This window comes from Dromiciops gliroides, chromosome 5 (genome assembly GCF_019393635.1).
Source record: "Dromiciops gliroides isolate mDroGli1 chromosome 5, mDroGli1.pri, whole genome shotgun sequence".
In the NCBI taxonomy this organism is placed as follows: Eukaryota; Metazoa; Chordata; class Mammalia; order Microbiotheria; family Microbiotheriidae; genus Dromiciops; species Dromiciops gliroides.
In genome coordinates, this window is record NC_057865.1 from 205,128,606 (window position 1) to 205,135,435 (window position 6,830).

A 6,830-nucleotide genomic window follows, 5' to 3' on the forward strand; every position below is an offset into this window, starting at 1 on the left:
ATCCTTCTGACTAGTGGAAGTCAGCTCTCTTTAATTATTAGTAGCATTCAGCCAGGAAATCATGCTTGGCGCTCTCTTTCACTAGGCCACAAGCGTGTAGGAAGTGGTTTGATGACACTATAGTTTGTGGTAATTTTTCAGACTGGGATTTTTTTCAAGTTTAGCAATGGCAACAGTGCTAGGAGGGGCAGAATAGGGCTGACAAGAGGAATTTTATTTAGGTTCACATTTGGGTCCTTCACAGTAAAGAAAAAAGATATAGCCAATGGCTTGTGTGATCTGGAGGAGAGCTAATATTTCTTGCCTATCTTTTTAAAAAAATTTCTTTTGTTTTAATATCACATTTATTTTCAAATATGTCTTTTAACTCTCTCTTACATAGCAAGACATTCCTTACAGAAAAAAGTAGAAAAAATGTTCAGCAAAACTAAATAACATATTGGCCATGCAAGATATACTTACACTTGCCATTTCTTAAATTGGGATTTGAAAACACTTTGATATGCTTTGTGGCTGACTAGGTAGCTAGATGTTGTTGTACTGTGGAGAGAAGCAAGAATAGAATCATTTTAAGTACAGAGGAGAGTTTATAGGTCCTCTAGTCAAACCTCCTCATTTTGTATGGAAATTTGAGGCCTACAGAAATTAAGTGACGATATAGTCACGCGATTATTAAGAACCAGAGCTGGGATTAAAACATAATTCTTTTAAGTTCATACCCTTCCCCTGTACCATCAAAAAAGTTTGACAAGTATGAACTTTACTAATTCTATTAGGGAATAAAGCCTCCTAAATATAAATACAATAATAATAAATAAAAATGACTTGAAGTTATCCATGTTACTATTTCCCTGAATTTTCATAGATGGTGTTATTTATATTAGTTTTTTTTCTTTCACTGAAATAAATATCCATTCTGTTTCTTCCCTTTCTTATTCTTTCCTTTTCTTTTCTTTAGGGTAAAATAAAAAGATTAAATTCAGCAGCTGCAAAAGTTGGTTCTGTTTTGATTCTAATTGGATAGTTAGGGATATGTCTAAGAATGAGACTTAAAATTCTTCTGAAAGGATCTGAAAAGAGTAACTAGTCATAGACTTATTACTGAGGAAGGGAGGGTAGGGATAGACCTTGTTCATCCTGAGAAAATTCAAAGGGAGGACTTGTCTGAAGCTCAGTGACTGTGGTTAGGAAAGCAATGCAATTGGGAGTTGAACAAGACATTTCCATAATTGTTCTCTCTGCTTTAGGCTGACCACATGTGCTAGTTTAGCACTTGGGAACTTGAGGGTGTTGAGGGCTAAAATTCTAGCTAGTCTGTCTAAAATATCTAACGAGTGGTCGCCAATAAATTATAAGCTTTAGCAAGAGTTAGGCTTTTAAGCATTTATTAAGGAGAACAAGAATTTGGTAAAGAGAGAGAGAAAGGCCTAGATTCCTATCTATTAAAGGGAAAGCACATTTCTAGCTCCGCTCTCCACCAGAGTCCAGAGGGAAATTCCTCCATCATGGCGATCAACCGGAGGCTGAGTCCAAGTTCTGGCCTAACTTTTCAAAAGACATGGACCTGGAGTTGTTTGGGTAGTACAGAAGGTGAAATGTAACACTACTTATTTAACAGTCTTACAAAATATTTCATGTTCCAATGTTTAAGTTTCAACCTCTTAGCTGAGTTTAACAGTAGGGAGTATTGATACTTGTATATAGCATGTGTAAGTTTCTGTTGATGAATATTGCTTTTTTTTTTTTAGAATTTTATTTTTTCCCAAATTACATGTAAAAACAATTTTTAACATCAATTTTAAAAACTGTTCCAAATTCTCTTCCTCCCTCCCTCACCTCCCCCTTAAGAACTCAAACAATTCAATATAAGTTATACATTGAGCACTGCTTATAACAGTAATTACATTACTGAATCTTAAAAAAAAAAGTCTTTCTGTCAATGTGAGCTGGTGAGACCACTTTCTGCATGGCATTAATTTTGTTTTTAGGAAATAACATCTGATTTACATTGTTCATTAAGTACCTCTCAACTTCTCCCTTTTAAGGTTGCTAACTAGACATGGACCAAACCTAAGCTTTAAGTAAGTTTTACTAGGGGATATTGAGGTAGAAGTGGAAGATGGTGAGAAAGGGAGTCTAACCTCATTCAGCAAATAGCTTCTCTCAACATCAACTGCAGTACCACCATGTGCATGAATACAGAGCACAGGCACCCCTTATAGGAGGAGAGAACATAATGCTCCAGGTTTTGTTCTCAGCAGTGGTTTGTTATTATTATAACAGAATTAGGGGATCATAGGATTTTACAGCTAAACAAAATCTAGTTCAATCCCCTAATTTTACAAATGGATAAACATGGACATTTGTTGCCTATGTTATTTTAAAAAATTGTATTTATACTTTTTGATTTTGCAACATTTTCATTTCTGTACATAACCCTCATCCTTTCTGCCCATTATACCATCTCTTATAGCAAAGATTAAATTAGAAAAAAAAAGTTCAGTAAAACTGAACGACATATTGGCCTTATCTGATCTCATATTCTTGACTATGGTTCTAGCATTAGAACTGGGACTAGACTCTGACATGTCTTGAGGTTGGCTAAGTGGCTAAAAGACAATGTTGCACCATTGGAGGAGGCTAGGGAATCATGGGACCGTTGATTTGAGAATGAAAGGGACCTTATATGTTATCTAGATTGTACTCATTTGATATGTATGGAGAGAGTCTGAGAAAAATAAAGCAGTATACACAGGTAGTAAATGATAGAACCAGAATTCTAATCCAGATCTTCTGAATTCAAATCCAGAAGCTTTTCCAATAAGATGTAGGGATATTGTCAAGAATGTCTTCCTGATGTGTTGTTTAAAATCTAAATTGTGGTTCTAATCTGCCCCCTGCCCCAGTCTTGGGGGGAAGCTGGCTAAAATCACTGATAAATTCAGCTTTTAAAGATTTATTAAAATATATATTATAAGTTAGTGAAGAGAGAGATTGAGAATAGATTCCTTATAGCATGGAGATCCTAGCTCAGATCTAATTCAGTATAGCCAGAGAGAAAGAAAGCAATTTCCTTTCTTAGCAGTCCACGTGAAATCTCTCACCACCAAATCAATGTCCTGAATGACAAGGGGGACTCCTATTCTCCCTCTCTTGCCATGCACCTCTTCTTCACCACAAAAATGAGTTCTTCCCTGAGCAAGAGTTCACTTCCTCTTTTCTCTCTCCCTCTCCCAAAGGGGAGGTCCTTCAAACTGATTGGTTGAGAGTGGTCTCTTGCTGACATCAGTAGCACACCAACATATCACTCTGGGCCTGCCAGGTGTGGCCTCTATCCAATTCAAACAATACTAAATCAATTAGGTGGGGCCCCTGGGCGTTTGCCAAATTCCATTATTTTATCACACTGAATAAGTGTGCTCTGGAAGATATCACGGAGTCCAGTGTCCCTGTGAATACTAGAATAGGCAGATGTATTATACTAAACACTAAGGGAGATGTCAAAAATCTCTAAACCATAGTTTCTGTGCTCAGGTGCATAAAATCTAGATGGGAAAAATAAGATACATGTGCATGAAAATATAACAATAAAATACAGCCAATGATATAGGCTAAATTTGTAATATTAATAAGAAGTACTCTTGGTGTCATGGGGAGGAAGAGAATTCTTTGAACTGGAGTGCTCAGAGAGACTAAGATCTGAGATATCTTTGAAAAATGGGTGTACTTTTGATAAGTAGAGAGGAGAGGGGTGGGATTTTAAAACAGAAGTGTTATAAGCAATCATGGTGGTAGAAGAGAGCAAGGTTTGTATGTGCAAGAAATAGCAGACAAACCAAATTGTCAGGAGCTAAGGAATTTTGCGGGGGGAATACTAGGAGACAAAGTTGAAAAAGTTTATAGCCTTGAATGCCATGTTTAGGAGTTTGGACTTTATTGTGTAGGCAATAGAAAGACAGTTAGCATTTATATAGTGCCTATTATGTGTCAGGCCCTGTTCCAAGTGCATTTTACAAATATTGTCTTACTTGATCCTCATAACAACCCTAAGAAGTAGCTGCTACTCTTATTCCTGTTAATATAGCTGTGGAAACTGAAGCAAACAGAGGTGAAGTAATTTGCTCAGGGCCTCACAGCTACTAAGTATCTGAGGCTGAATTTGAACCCAGGTCTTCCCGACTTTAAGTCCAAAACTCTATCTACTGCATCACTAGCTGACACTAATAAGAAATGCTTACAAGTTCCTGAGAAGAGAAGTGATATGAATCTGGTGTTTTAATAAGATTAATCTGATGATTTTGTGAAGGATGAGAGGGGGAGACACAAGATGTGATAAGATGTGAGTTGTCAGTGAGAATGGAACAGAAGAGATATTTTAAATGATAAACATTTTTTTTGGTTTTATCTCTCTTATTTTACTGAAAGTTCTTTTTAAAAATTATTTTTAATTTATGAAATAAAACAAACATTTCCATAACATTGTATAATAAAAACGATGATTGCATATGAAACTTCAAACCTATCATGTACAATTTACTATTCCTTTCAAATATACAACAAAATTATTATATAAATTTTTCTCTTCCTCCACCACCACCACCCCTCTACCCTAGAGATGGATATTATTAGACACAAATAGGTGTAGGTATGTGAAATTATTCTAAACATACTTCTATGGATGCAGATAGTGTCTTTCTTCATAAGTCCTTTATACTTAATTTGGGTATTTATAATAGGTAAAATAACTTAGTCACTCAAAGTCATTCTTAAAACAATATCGCTGTTACTGTATTCAGTCTTCTCTTGGTTCTGTTCATTTTGCTCTTTATTATTTTGTGCAAGTCTGTTCATGTTTTTCTAAAATCATTGATCTAATCATTTCTTATACCACAGTAGTATTCCATGACAATCATATAGCACAACTTGTCTTTCCCAATTCCCCAATTGATGGACATCCCTGCAATTTCCAGTTCTTTGCCACCACAAAGAGAGTGGCTATAAACATTTTAGAACATATAGGTTCTTTTCTTTTTTTTCCTACTTATCTTTGGAAATAGACCAAGTAGTGATATTGCTGGGTCATAATAACTCTTTGGGCGTAATTCCAGCACATCCTCCAGAATGGTTGTAGTAGTTCATAATTTCACCAATGATGTTAGTGTTCCAATTTTTCTATATCCCCTCCAACATTTGTCACTTTTCCCTTCTATAATTTTATTTATTTAAAGAACCTTCTTGTTTTTATTGTTAGGATCTGAGTTACTTGAGAGGGATGAAATGAGAGGAGTGGGTGGCTCCAATACCTGGCCGCCTGCGTTTCACAGGCTTGTAGGTGATAGAGAACTTACCAATGTGTCCAATCATCTTGGGCTTAATTTCAACCTGATTGAAGAAGGTCTTGCCACTGTAGATGCCCACCATCTCTGGCAGGATGATCATGTCTTGAAGGTGTATCTTCATTACCTTGGGCTTTTCCATGGTGGGGTGCCTCCTTCTTGGCCTTCCTCAGTCACTTTAGGAGGGAATGCTGCTTGTGCTGCAGATCCTGGTTGAGTCTCCATCGCTGCTCAGTGCTGTACTGTTCATAAGACAAGCTGTTAATAAGCTGATCCAGGTCCATGCTGAGGTATGTGAACTTCCAGAAGGTTTGCTTCTTCTACTGCTCCACTTACAGCATCTTGTCTGCTGTCAGGAAAGGGTTCTTCTATCATTTTAACCAAACTCTTATCCCCTCACACTGTATAAAGGAGAAGGTATAGGAAAGAAAAAACATGCTCCTCCTGAGGTGGTGAGCTGTTTTGCAGAAGAGCTCAACCAGATAACTAAGGAGCAGAGAGACAGGGATAGGAGATTAGCATATGTGTGAGGTTTTATGAGACTGGAAGGAAAGGGATTAGCACTGGGTAAATGCCAGTTCTATCTCTTGATCTTCTATCAAAAGGGAAGGAGACCAAAAATGAATAATAGAAGATTGTAAAGAAAAAAGACTGAAATAGCCAAATATCTAAGGAAGAAGAAAAGTCAGTTAAAAACTTCAAGCAGATAAACCAGCAGGTAAAACATTAATGACAGAAGGGAATGTTGTTTTCGGAATATCTAAATAAATCCAAATATCCCTGAATAAATATCAAAAGACAAAGGGAAATGAAGCAATGCCTGAAGAGGTTGAGAACCCAAGAAAACAAGGAAGAATAGCAGAATGTTCTAGAATGGTTCAAGAGAGAAACAAGAATCATGAAACCAGATTTTATGGCCTGAACAGCAGAAATATTTGGTAAAATAGAAAAACTTGAATCCATGGTGGCTAAATTTAATAATTCCAAGGAAATTTGAATAATACAAATCTATTCTATGTCATCCAGAATCTACAGAAGGAAATGGAATATGTTCTAAGAGTAAAAGAGCTGAAGATACTACCCATAGAAATATACTCTGCAAACCTGAGCATAATGGACAATGAAAAAAAATGTTAACATTCAATGAAAGAGATATTTGAAACTACTAAAACACACATGCCAAACAAAAAATAGACCTAGTTGGACAATTTTCTTTGCAAATACCCTAGAGAACAGAAAAATAAAGTATACAGCTTAAAACAGAAACATACAGCAAATGAGGGAGGGATAAATAATAAAATAAATCACCCAGGGAGAAAAAAGGGGAAAAAAATGGAAAGATAAAGACACTTATAGATTTAAAAACAACAGCAGTAGTAACAACAAAAGAGTGGAGGGACCATTAAGAGATTTAATTATGAAAGGACCTAGAAACTAGAGTGAAACTGGAACTTAAATGAAAGAAATGATGACAGAGGAACAGGCCTGAAAAAT

At 36.1% G+C, this 6,830-nt stretch overlaps 1 pseudogene; it reads right to left on the reverse strand.

The window, feature by feature from the left end:
• Nucleotides 1-5,259: 5,259 nt before the first annotated feature.
• Nucleotides 5,260-5,677, reverse strand: LOC122729735 (annotated as a pseudogene).
• Nucleotides 5,678-6,830: the final 1,153 nt, after the last annotated feature.